This window comes from Notolabrus celidotus, chromosome 13 (assembly GCF_009762535.1).
Source record: "Notolabrus celidotus isolate fNotCel1 chromosome 13, fNotCel1.pri, whole genome shotgun sequence".
Classification (NCBI taxonomy): Eukaryota; Metazoa; Chordata; class Actinopteri; order Labriformes; family Labridae; genus Notolabrus; species Notolabrus celidotus.
Genome location: NC_048284.1, coordinates 17,624,368 through 17,637,420, shown reverse-complemented (window position 1 = coordinate 17,637,420; position 13,053 = coordinate 17,624,368). Strand labels below are relative to the sequence as shown.

General features: G+C 40.0%; 1 long non-coding RNA gene across 1 annotated transcript in view; it reads left to right on the top strand.

The window, feature by feature from the left end:
• The first annotated feature begins 368 nt into the window (after positions 1-368).
• Positions 369-13,053, top strand: part of LOC117824207 — a 42,326-nt gene continuing 29,641 nt past the window's right edge. Inside the window, exons 1-4 of the long non-coding RNA XR_004633544.1 lie at positions 369-611; positions 744-863; positions 2,332-2,370; positions 7,760-7,885. This is a non-coding gene — a long non-coding RNA (uncharacterized LOC117824207). The remainder of the gene's footprint in view (positions 612-743; positions 864-2,331; positions 2,371-7,759; positions 7,886-13,053) is intronic.

The following is a 13,053-nucleotide window of genomic DNA, read 5'->3' as shown; positions in this document are numbered from 1 at the left end:
ATGTCCCCCAAGGGTACCTACTTCTTCCGGTTTGGTTGACGTCATAGTGTTTTCTGAATTGCCGTTGTGATTTGCACTTCAGGGCCACCATATCCAGGTGATAAATGCGCAAACTTCACATGTAGCAGCTCATTGAACAGACAGGAATCTATTGTAGCTAAAAAGCACTACATCCAAATGCCAACATACCTAGGTATCATTTGAAGCCCATATAGTTATACTCACAAATAATACAACCCTAATTCTGAATCAATAATAAATCCAACAACACAAGACCTCTGCTCTGGGCTGTAAAATTTTTGGAAAATATGTACGCATTTCCTGACCATTTTTATTTAAGTTGATCACTCACCTTGAGGCATTGAAGTTGTAAACAGATGTTTGCTGAGAAAGCGCCCACATCCCCAAACGTGCTCCTTGAAATTAGTGCGTGACCACTTTGGGACGAACACGGCGTCTCGTCGCGCGCTGTCGGATCCGCCACAGTATTTAGTCCGTGTTTGCCAGGTTTGCCAGGTAGTGTATCACACACGGCCTGTAGGATACTTCTGCTATCTGCCTCCAACCAGCCAATCAGTGAGCTACTTTGCCTGGGGTTATCAACTATTCAGGTGAGTGTTAAATTATTATTAAATATGATTAAAATGAAGCACTTTACCTTATCCGTTTTATGACTGAAGTGAGGGTATTTTATATGTTTTGTTTAATGATTTTATAATTTAATTAAATCATTTAATTTTCAGATTGCCTGAAAGTCTGAAATGTAATTCCCCCTTCAAGCCTTGGTGTTTGGTTTGTCCCCCATGGCAATATGGAGGTGTAACATGGCGGACCACATCGATGTAAAGACAGGCTCTTCTCAGGTGAGCACACACTAAGTAAAGATGTAATGCTATTGTTTCTTGTCCTTGCTGAAGTGGCTTTTTCATGTTTTGTTGGAAATGTAAGCATATAACTTTGAGTATGGAGCTGCCAGGTCTATTGTATTAAATAATTTAATTCAGTGAATGTTTAGCCTGTTTTCCAAGGAACATAATACAAACAAGCTCCATGTAACCTTTACAGCTAATCATTCAATTTGATTTGATTTGATGTCTTTATTTCGAAAATGTAAAAGCAAAATAGAAAAAAAAACATATAAATAAAAAAAGAAGAAATAGTTGTACAAAAAAACCCAAATAGGAAGAAGGTAAAACTTATCTAATCCTACCCCTTTATTCACTATTATCTGGCATTATACGAGTGCATTCCCACAAAACAAACCTTCATCTCCTATCATCATACTTACACCTACAATTAAAAGCAAACCTCTCATGATTCCCAACACTTGTCTTCCTCCTTGTACCTCATGAAAATTACTTTTTTATACCTCTTCCTGAACTTAATTATATTATGGCATTGCTGTAGCTCCATGTTCAGTCTGTTCCAAAGTTTTACTCCACAGATTGAAATACAAAAGTTTTTCCTTGTGGTCCGAACACTCACGCTCTTTAATCTTAACTTCCCTCTTAAGCTATAACCCCTCTCATTCAAAATCCTGAAGCTGTATTCTGCACTCAGTATACTTTTGCATGAGTATTGCACTTTGTCTATAGTAAGACCATCAGTGCAAATGGAAAATGCAGACTTATTTGATATATTCAGTACTACTCTTTTCAACTTTTGCCAACGATGCTATTATGAAGACATTTTTATAAGGACATGGGATGTGTCTGGGCCACTGTGTGTTTAGAAGTATTTTCCTCCTGTCCTGACCCCAGTCATGTTGGCCATGGCCCTGTTTAAGGGTTTAAATCCAGAGAATCCCCCTTGTTGTTAAGGAGATGAAATGTTACGTCAACGTAAATAGATGTGTGTGTACCGCTGCACCCTGTGAGAGGATCTAGGAGCCCTTTATCACCTCCCCGAGCTGTTAAGCAAAAATAATGCTCCCTCTGTTATCCTCATCAGCGACGCAGTGAGCACGTCTGAGGGGATATCCTGTTGGCGAAGTAAACGCATTCATCCTGCCTGCGGCGGTTTTAGTGACACAAGATTTACAAAATGTTCCACCGGCCTCCACTTACCTCTTTTCAATACTCTGTATATAGAGTAATGGGCCTTAGATCCTCTGTTATTTCAGAAAACAGGGGATTCTCAAAATGGTGCCAACTTCAGGGTTAACATAGACACCAATAACAACAAGGCTGTTCTCACTTTCTTTAACAACCAGGATTTTAAGGACACATTGCACTTTTTTTCAGGAGAGGGAAACACTCAGAGCTTAATTTCAGCTTATTTATGACCCATGTAAAATATATGGTAACACTGAGTATCACATTTTTATTTCAGATTGAAGAAAGAAAATAAGGATCTCTTCAAGGAAATCCAGTAAGCAAAGTTTCTTTGTCAAATTTCCCATATGCTCACATTTGAACATTGGGAGTCTTTCCTTAAAATATGCGATACCTTTTGTTAGCTTTATTGTCTTGTCATGTCACATAAATTGTACCCTTTAAATTATGTGAACAGCCTACATGCCTCAATATGATCAGTAGGTTTAGTAACAGATTATTCGACATCATACTCAATGACTAAAGCAAAGTTTTGAAACCACTGTGAAACAATTCTGCGGGCTGGGTAAGGAGGAACCATTAAGTAGTTGAAGTAATTCAAAACATCCATTAACCATAATGCAATGTGTGGTTTCTGATTTCTGGAAAAGTGAAGTACTTAAAAACAATCGGATTTGAAAAAAAATCATCCTCCTCTTCATTCCTTTCCCCCACTGTGGCAACAACCTTTACTGTGGGACTGAACCACCCCGGTAAACACAGAGCAGATTCTTTTGAATTATGGACCAGGATCCTGCTATCACAGCTCGTCCCTTTTGTCTGACCCAAACCACGCTTGTGGTGGAGCTCCTGTCATACCAACGAAAGCAATGACATTAACATCAGAAACCGGAGGAAGCCCTGTTGCAGGCCACCCAGGTTTTCCAGGGATCTGGAGAGCCAGGGAAAGTATATCTTGGACAAGTTGTCGGACTACCCTTGCATTTCCTATTATTAATTTTATGCAGACGACTGACCCCGCTATATAAATCATACCTGTGGTTCAGAAGGGCCGGTGTATTCCCTCTCTCTTTTCTCTAATTCATGGAGAGGTCTGCTCTTTGTCTGTCTCTCCCTCTATCTCCTCATCTGTCTAGTTATCCAGGAGATTACACTTGTCACTTACAAAACACTACTGACACTGATGTTGTCCTGGAAGGCGATCAAGGCTCAGACATGTTACATTTGAGTTCAAGTTCAAGACAGGTTGAAAGTGTCATTTATCTCTTATCCTTTTATTATTGTCTTGTTTTGGCTCATTTGTGTCACAGCAGCATCAGAGCTACTTAAGAGAGGAAGCTGTGGTGAGAACTGGCAACTCATAACAGCTTCTGCCCGTCATCTTAAGCAGAGAAGGCACACAGAGTATTCCCCTCTCAACTCAATATAACGCAGACGCACAAGGTTTTACAGCAGGGTCAGGGAGGCTCTTAGAGGCTTGTTCGAGAATCAGTTTAATGTGCACTTTTTAAAAGTTTAGTCTGAACATTGTAACGCTTTATTTTTTTTCAGTTTGTGAGAAAAAAAACATAGGAAAACAAAACATTTGGAAAATTTCAATCCCTTTGGTTCTTTGTGATTCATGGAGCTTGGAGGAATCTCAAGGCTGCTAAGGATGTTTTAGCCTTTTGCATTTCAAGGCTACAGCCGGCCACACAATATGTGAGCCTGTCAATGTAAAAATAAAACAGATAGATATTTAATGTACAAATGAAAGTTGTGCGGTTAGCTATAGATACATGCACAAAACTGTGAGCTGCACGCCAGCACAAACTTCAATCCCTTAAAATATTTCACCCACTGTGGGTAATCCTGTTTTAAAATAGAGACTTTTATTCTGACATCTTTAGTCAGTAGCTTGGCTCAGGAACGACTAATCCTTCATCAGAGCTGAATAGATCTGCGTTTAACTCGTCTCCAAACTGTCCACCATTTATAGAAAAATGTTATGCAGAAACCACACAGGGACTATAATGTACATCTTTAGTTTAATACAGTAAGCCTATTCATACCTCGTTTTGTTATTGTATGAGCCTTAATCCCATTTGCAAAATTTACATTTTTATCTCCCCAGTGTGTCAAAGTCCTGCAGCATGGCAGGAGGGGGAAACGGCCAGTGAAACCTCTTATGATTGCTGGAGTCAATCATTTTTTAGCTTTTTGGCATGCTCACTGTGAGGATGTGGCAGCTCCCACTGTGACGCATTTGCTTAACTGGAGTCCATCAAACCACAACTGGAAGCTAAAATAAGTACTGATAGGGATCGTAGAAGGGGTAATGGCTTGTGCAGAAAGAGAGAATTCTAATGGGGAGCAGTAGAGCTCCAAATAGCCGGTTGAATGGGACAGATGAGGAGATGTTTATGATCACGTTTTGATCAACTGTCAGTGCATCAGTCGCACCTTTACATGGAGTTACAGCCTGTCCCAACAGCATGCAAGCGTCAGATAGTGTGTTGGAATGGTCGCTCGCCATCCACACAGCATCTGTGAAATTAACACCTCTATTATGTCTTGTATACAAACCACACTGCTGTCTGATGGCGGAGTTTGGGGGGATTGATTATGTCAGTAACATTAGAGAGAAGTTGCTCTGCTATAAGAAGGATTAGAAACTGGCTGAGATCTACAATATCCCAGTAGAGGTGTTCATATCTGGTCCTGCTGCATATTTAATTTTTTATTAACACCTTGTATTAGCGTTGTGGTGTGGGCTATATGATCACAGAGGACAGCTCTAATATCAGGGGTTCACACCTGGCCAGATAATGTGTCTCCAAATGTATCTCCAGTTATTACATACCATAATTTCTCACTTTCCTTCTTCATTAGTTACAAGTTGCACTAGGTAAGTCATTCATTGTCTTTAATTCAGGAAGGCTAAGAAAACGTATGTGTTCAAGTTAGAGTGTCTGGCATCATCTGGCTCCAACTGTACAAATGGTACAACATAGCTGTGTGAGTGTGCTTGTTTCTGTGTTTGCATTACAATGTTGTGCTATAGGCTCCCTATGCATAGTGTGTGTAATGAATTGGATGGGCTCAGGTCATTTTGGCTAGACAGCCCACTTTTTGTGAACCCCAAACTTTAAAGTTTAAACTATGCATAATGATGCTATCAGCTGGAAAAAAAAAAAGGTACAGCCTCCAATGTTAACACAAGTTAACTCACAACACTTCGTCACTGGTATGGATATCATTAATGCACCACAAGTTTCACTTTGTTAAGGAGCTAACATGCTCTCAAGCTAATCAAGCTAAATCGATAAATATTTTCCTGTGCCCTGGCAATCTTTCCAGCTAGTTGAAACTTTATTTAGGTTCCTGTAGTAAAATGAGGTATCATTCAAGCAAATCCTTATCTGAACTTCATTAGTTAGCTGCTCCTTGTCTATATCTGCACAGGTAGGAAAATAGAAACAGGGCAATAGGGTGAAAAAGGCACATGCTATTGCATTGCTTCAAAGCGGCAACCACCAGTCTTAAAATATGAAGAACCATGCTGAAGTGCCAAAAACTGCAGTTCATCAAGCTTCCGCTTGAGGCTGGCTGCAGAAACACCGGAAACCACATAGACACCAATTCAAAAAAGACGATATTTGCAGTAAAAATAAACGTTTATGTTTATAATAAGCCTGGTTCAAAAAACAGTTTAGGTCTGAATAGCTCATTTCTCTATGCATAGCTCTTAGTCTTAATGAAATCAAAACAGATGAGTTATAAAACATGTACCCTTGTGCAGTTGCAAACAAGTGTAAAGAAGTTAGCTATTGTGACCAAAATTGTTGACATTTTGACATGGTGCAATGGAATTGCGTGGCTATTGCAGCCAGCCTCAAGTGGACATTCAAAGAATTGCAGTATTTTGCACCTCCACTTTGACTTTATTTTTCAACACCAGAGATTGCCGCTTGATGGAGACCTATAACCAGCCTAAACAACAACAGATTATTTTTCTTTTTCTTTAATAGACTCTGTGATTTATTGAATGTTGTCAGAGTGTAAAGTGAATCTTGGCAAACATAACCAAAAATGCTTCCTATCTCATTTAACATTCTTTTAATAAATGTCCAAACGTTAGTCGTTATCTAGTGCTTACTAAAATAATGCAATGGTGAAAGGCTATGGCTTACTGATGAACGCTCCCACTTCTGTGGTTTTGTAATGGGGATGTTGGTCAAGGAAAAACCTGAGGTGGTACAGAGTTAGTTATTTTCTCTGGTCACACAAATTGAGTTGAATCAGATCAACTGACTCTGTTTTCACCTAGGTTAAACAATAGCTGCCTGAATGTGTTCTACTATATATTGATATTAGCTTCATATATCAAAGAATGAGTTGCATAGAGTTCAGTTTATATACTGTTTTCAATGCAGATCTCAGGCCTCAGGGTCCAACACAGATTTATACTCAAACAATAAAAAATCCATATTTACAAACTGAACATAATTCAACTCTTTGTTGACTTAGTGAGTGACTGCGGGTGTTTAGATGCTCAGAAGTGTTCAACTTCAGCTCACAGACAGCTGGTCTCATAAAGATAGACCTAACTTGGAATGTGCCAGTAAAGCCAAGCCGTGCAGTGTCTCTGTGTGAATGTGTTTAGATTCAGTGTCATCTGAGTGCATTAGGTAGAATATAAACACACACAGTAGACATTTACTGAAGCCATTCTGCATACTTACACTTTGAGCAAACAGCAGCTATCGAAGCCTAATGCCAACCGAGGCTTATTGATTTAAACACTATAAAGCTTTTTGTGTGCCGAGCGGGTGAATGGAATGACTGTAGTGCTCCAGTCATCGTCTCCTCAAGACTCCAGACAGATAGCTCAAGGAATTTTTAAACAAAGTCAAAGAAATCCATCATATCAAAACCGTTTTAGGTTTTATTTGGGCCCCTGGTATCTCTCATCTCTTTGGGGACGTGACAGTAATTGTAGCCATCAAGGTGCTCGTCTGGAGCCGTCAGCCAAGAGTGTGGAGACTGCTTCTCCTCAGCTGCTCCAACATGGACTCCTGACATCACCGCTCCGTTTGTTTTAACAGAGCCTGAAGTATGTAAGGCGTTAATCGCAGACAGGCCAGATTTATTCCGAGTCGTCGCCCTGGTCTAATTCATACGTTAAGTGAACTGTTACTGGGAGGATAATCTTATAAACAAGGTAAAGTATTAGCCAGAGGAAGGAATGTGTGGTTAAACTTAGGTTGTGAAATGACTAAAAGGGAGTCTTCGTCTATCAGTGATACATGGAGTCATGTAAAAGGCTTTGATTTTACACATGAAGTTCAACTAACTTATCCTGAGAAATCCAGTGAATTCATTTAATATTTCCCTCAGTAACTCATCTTTGAGGTTTCCAAAGTCCAGAAAAAAATTGCCTATGAAGTAAAAGGAAATATCTCAACTTGGGCTGAGACTCATTTTTATTGATTGAGTAACTTTAAACAGAAAGCCTGTGTTCAAAATTTAACTGTGAGGTCTGAAAGAGTGAGGGCTGTTGGGATCCAGAAAGTGTTTGGTGAAAGGTTGTCTTGTGTTGCATTATGTGGAAATATGATCAAGCTTTATGGCAGCTTCACCCATGTAAGGAGATTTGAACAAAGTCCAAACCTCAATTGCTTAATTTCATACTTAACCAACACCTTCTTTTTTCTTATTTTTAGGGGTGTGTCTTTTTGTCTTACAGGAACAGCGTGCAGGCTTAGTGGCATCTTGCTGTGAGGTTGCAGAACAACTGACCACAGTTCCCATCATAAAGGATGGTGGTGATGAAACTTACAAAAAATGAAGTAGGTGCTCTTCTATGCTGGCGTTTGAGTTATTTTTAATTCTGGTCTGTCCACCCATGTAGTGACATGGTGTTGCAAGTACCTTCTCCCTTTGTAAAAGGCTCATAAGAAAGCCAACACACAAAAATTCGTACTCATAAACATACACTACCTGTCAAAAGCTTGGAAACACCTTCTCATTCAAAGGTTTGTATTTATTTTAATTATTTGAAACACTGTAGATTAATACCAAAGACACACAAAACTATGAAAGAACATATGTGGAATTATTTAATTAACAAAAAAGTGTTAAAAAAAACAGACAATGTTTTATATTTTAGATTCTGTAAAGTAGCATCCTTTTGCCTTGACGACAGCTTTGCACACTCTTGGTATTCTCTCAGTCTGCCTCATGAAGTGGTCTCCTGGAATGGTTTCTAATTAACATGAGCCTTGGCCTTGTCAAGAGTTAATTGGTAGAATGACTTTCCTTCTTAATGTGTTTGATATCATCAGTTGTGTTGTTCAGAGGTAGGGTTAGTACACAATGGATAGCCCTATTTGACGACTGTTGTAATCCATATTATGGCAAAACCAGATTATTGCATAGTTTTGATGTCTTCAGTATTAATCTACAATGTTGAAAGTAATTAAAATAAATAAAACCATTGAATGAGAAGGTGTGTCCAAACCTTTGACTGCTAGTATACATACAAATATTAAATTCCAGGTCTGCCAACAGATCCTGCTAAATCTTACAAACTGAGTTTTCAAACAGGAAAAACCTGTTACATAAGTGTTGATGTCCTTCATACTGGGCCCTGTTTCTATCATATGTTATAAAAAAGCAACATATATCAGTCATGATCTTCAATTTCCTAGTCATTGAAACAGAAATTTTAATTACAACTAACTGACTTGTTGAAAGGTAAGAAAACACTCTGAAAAGAGTCAAAACTGAGCAGAATTTACCAGTAATTCACAGCTAGACACATGATCACAGAGTGTGTAGGTAAACAATGTCAAATTGGTTTGCAGAGTAGATAAGGTCAGCAGAGCTAGCACCCCTAGCTTTTGGTCCTCCCGGCAGGTTGATGCCAACATGCCTCTGCTGCTTATGCAAGTGTGGTTGTATTCCAGTTTAAGTGTTTAACTCCATTTTCTGGATCCTAATACTGCGCCTTGTGGTTCTAGTGGTGGGTGGCTGTGCTTTACCTTAGCCCCATAATATGACCACTGTTACAAGCATAAATAAAGAACATCTTAATGATTTGTTTAACTGACTCGGAATTCTAGTGCTGACTTGCAAAAGTATCAACATTTTATTGTCTGTTCAACTTAGCACACATCTCTTGTTAAGACTGGATACAGGGTGTAAAATTAACACCCGCCAAGCGCCAATGGTGGGTAAAAAATCAGTTTGGCGTGTAAAACAGAAACACACACACGCCAGTGGCTGATGGAAAATTTTGTATTGCATGTGAGGTTTTGTTTTCATACTTTCACCCATTTCTACGGACTGTCCGGCTATTTTGACTCTCAAGACGCGCTGTATTTGTGTTGTGATTTGGTACGTCGGGAACGGCGTGACGTCAGCTACTGGAGCTCTATTCATTCCCTTTGCTTGAAGAAGCACGGCGGGAAGAGCGTTTTGAGGAAGATGTGGCAACACATTCCCGGCATGAAGCGACCACAAACAAAAAGGATAAACAAAGAGGCAGGAGACGATCAAGAAGAGGAACAGACAGCTAAACAGAGTAATGTCACTATACGACGTTTCAAAGAAAGCAGGAAAATTGACGAGGCTGGCCAACCTCTGTACTGGCTGACTTACGAAAATGAACACACAAGAATAAAACCCAAGCACAAACACACAGGAGCGAATTTTTTTATTTGGCCGTTGAAAATATTTGTGGCCGGTACATTTTTGGAGGTCACTAGCCAATGGCAGATGAGGTAAAAAGTTAATTTGACGCCCTGACTGGAAATCTGTACAGCTACAAGTAAAGTAAAAAGAACATGCTAAAGCTGAAATGACTTGACAGCTGGAGTTTAACAGTTTGTACAAGAGAAGATCAGGTGGGCATGGATGGCTAGAATTCCCTGTGCTATTTATTTCTGATTACTGAGCAGCCTAGCTGGCAAAGTGTGCCTTGCTCAAGGGCAACCTGAAGGCAGCACTGCAGGCAGAGCAAAGTTTTGGAAAATCTAGCACATAGAGCAAATGACTGAGTCATGAAAGAGCTTTGAACTGAAAAACAATCCAGCTCCATATAAACTTATATATAGCAGTGTGGAAAAGATATATGATTATTTTACTTAGCGGTTGGGTTCATGTGGTTTACGTATATCAGCTAATTTATTGACTGGAATGCAAACACCAGTTTTTTTAGGGGTGCTCAAGGGCATATTTAGTTTATCGTTTTTCATGCTTTACACCCTTTCAACAATCTTCCTCTTTACTGCAACAAGAAGAAGACATCATTTTTGTTGATAATATAATCTAATTTTCCAAAAAGTAGGCTTGGAAAGATTTAGAAGGAACCCCTGCTGAGTCCCTCCATTTAAATGCTAGGAAAACTAATAACTAGGAATCCTTTCACAGACTTTTCTTCTTGGGGAATTAATTTGGATGATAAATGTAACTTTATTGGTTACAGTAGGACAAAAAAATTCAGCTGAGTAGATCTTGGCAGTCTCTCTCCAAAATGTTCCCTGAGTGGTGAACTGAGCTCCAGTTTCACACTTGTTTGACAATGTTGTCACCCTTTTTCCTCTTAAATATGAAACACTAAACACATGTGTGAAAATTATTGCATTTTAACAGCTATGAAATGAAAAGACAAATTATTTTTCTGCATTAAAAGAGCTGATTGATTTGCAGGGCTCGTTACTTAGGTGTTACTCTATTAGGTTTCACGGTATTATGTCTAGTGATGTCAACTTTTCCATCATGTGGACATGCTCCAACACGGATTCATTCAAAAGAAAATGGCGCAGCTAAATCATGTATAAACTCTTTATAATGCCCCAATAAAACACAGGCCCTGGGTAGAAAAAAATTGATCCCTAAAGAGAGAAATGTGAATAACATCAACAATCTGTTGAGAAATGTGAAATGAAGAAAGTGACCTCTGGTCTCGCTGCTCTTGCCCTGCTGCCATTCATCAGTTTCTAGTCTCCACTAAAAGCCAGCTTTACAGCTGGTTGGCGCTTGTGCTCTAAAATATGTTCTACTGGGTGGACACAAGTGTCGATGAGGTGGTATTTCTCAGGCCCCTTGTCTTTCTGTTATCGCAGGATGTGGAGTCGGGGAGAGCGAGGGAGCAGAGTGGGGAGGACTGGAGCCCTAAAGCATGATTTACTTGACCCTGCAGTGCTGGAACTCACGGCCAGAAACCTCATTAATTCCCAGGGTCATTCCTTTTGGACAGAAATTGGTTAAAAAATCGGAACGCGTGGATGACTTCCAGACATACACAAAGAATTATGAAATCTATGGCCTAAATCCACCCTCCCCCGGCTCTCCTCGTACCCACTCCAAAACCAAAGCATTTCCAAATCGCCGCGTGTAAATCACACAGGTCTGCTCGAAGGAGTCGCCTAATCCTGATCGAAGGGAGGAGGCTGATGGAACGTTTTGTGCTTATTAGGCAGCAAATATGGCGTTACTTTATGCGATTATCAACTGTGAATGATATTTCCCTCCCATCCATCCTGGAGCCTTGCTTGGCCTGTCTTTTGTTTGGGAAAAAGGAGCTGGAGAAACAGCAGGGCTGCAAGGGAAGCCCAATAAATTACACTAATGCACACATTTAAAGGGGCTCATATTCCCTCTGGCCTGTTATCAAGACTACTCCAGTGAGAATGTAAACTACCTCTCTATGCCCCCCTCCCAGGCCTAATATTTAATGTTATCATCCTTTAAAACAACCCTACTGTTTATGTTATCGCAAATAAAAGGCAGATTATTCCAACTTTTTCTCACTATTTCACATTGGCTCCAGATTAGTCAGGCAAATAGTTGTCTAATGGTGCTGCTGGGCTCATTAATTCAAGCAGATAGACCAAGGATTGTGTAAACACAGTGAAGTCAGGGCTGGTGAATCACACCTTCAGTTTACAGAGGCCGACAGAGGGGGAGGACACTCTCTACGAGCCCACACAAGGAAAGCCTGTGGAAAGGAAAACAAGCGTAATCCTGCTGATAAAAGCAAGGATTGTTTCAAAGTTTATTTGGACATGCAGTGCCTGGCTGAGGTTAGACCCTAATGAGACAGCAGCCTGTCCAGAGTGGATTCATCACCACTGGATTGGGGTTATCACCCACTGCCATGCTCCACCACTTTTAATCAGGCTCCTCTCTGGTCACTCCCTATCAGCAGCAGTCCATCTCTGCAGCCGTCAGCATCCATCAGGAGCTGCAGACAGGCCCAGGGAGCACAGCTCAGGACTGCATTAGTAAATTATTGCTGTGGGGTTTTGACTTCAGTGTCTGTCAAAGGACACACAACTATGCGTCCAACTATACACAACTTTGTACATGCCATTTTATGTGTGAGACAATTATTTATTGGGGGACTGACGGATGTGATGAAATGTAGTAAAACTATCAGCATGATGCATAGTGGTGTCCTACGATACAGCCTAACATGCTGTATGAGATGTTAGCAAGCACGCCAATCAGTGCACCATTATTTACATTATATAGCTCCCTTAAACAATCAACTAGATTCTGGCTCAAATTCATGTAATGTATTTAAGAACAACAGTGTGCTACACTCAAAGAAATAATTTGTTGGGTGAACATGATCAAATTATGGAAAGAATTTCCACCTAGTTAAAACGTTTTCATTTAGCGAGACACAATTTTATTGAACCAACTAATTGTAAATATGTTGAGTGAACATAAAGTATTGACATTGCCATTACTTATTTGGGTCCAACTTAATTTGTAAAGGTTGTTTCAACATATTTACTAAGGTAGGATCTGACTAAATTGTCTTGGGTCACAATGACTTGTATGGTTTGCTTTTTTGGGGGGGGGGGCTTTTTTGCCTTTATTGACAGGACAGCTGTAGAGAGACAGGAAACGTGGGGAGTAGAGAGAAGGGAAGACATGCAGCAAATGGTTGACACTGGCCAAGAGTCGAGCCGGCGACTTCTGCGGCGAGGACTCTAGCCTCGAT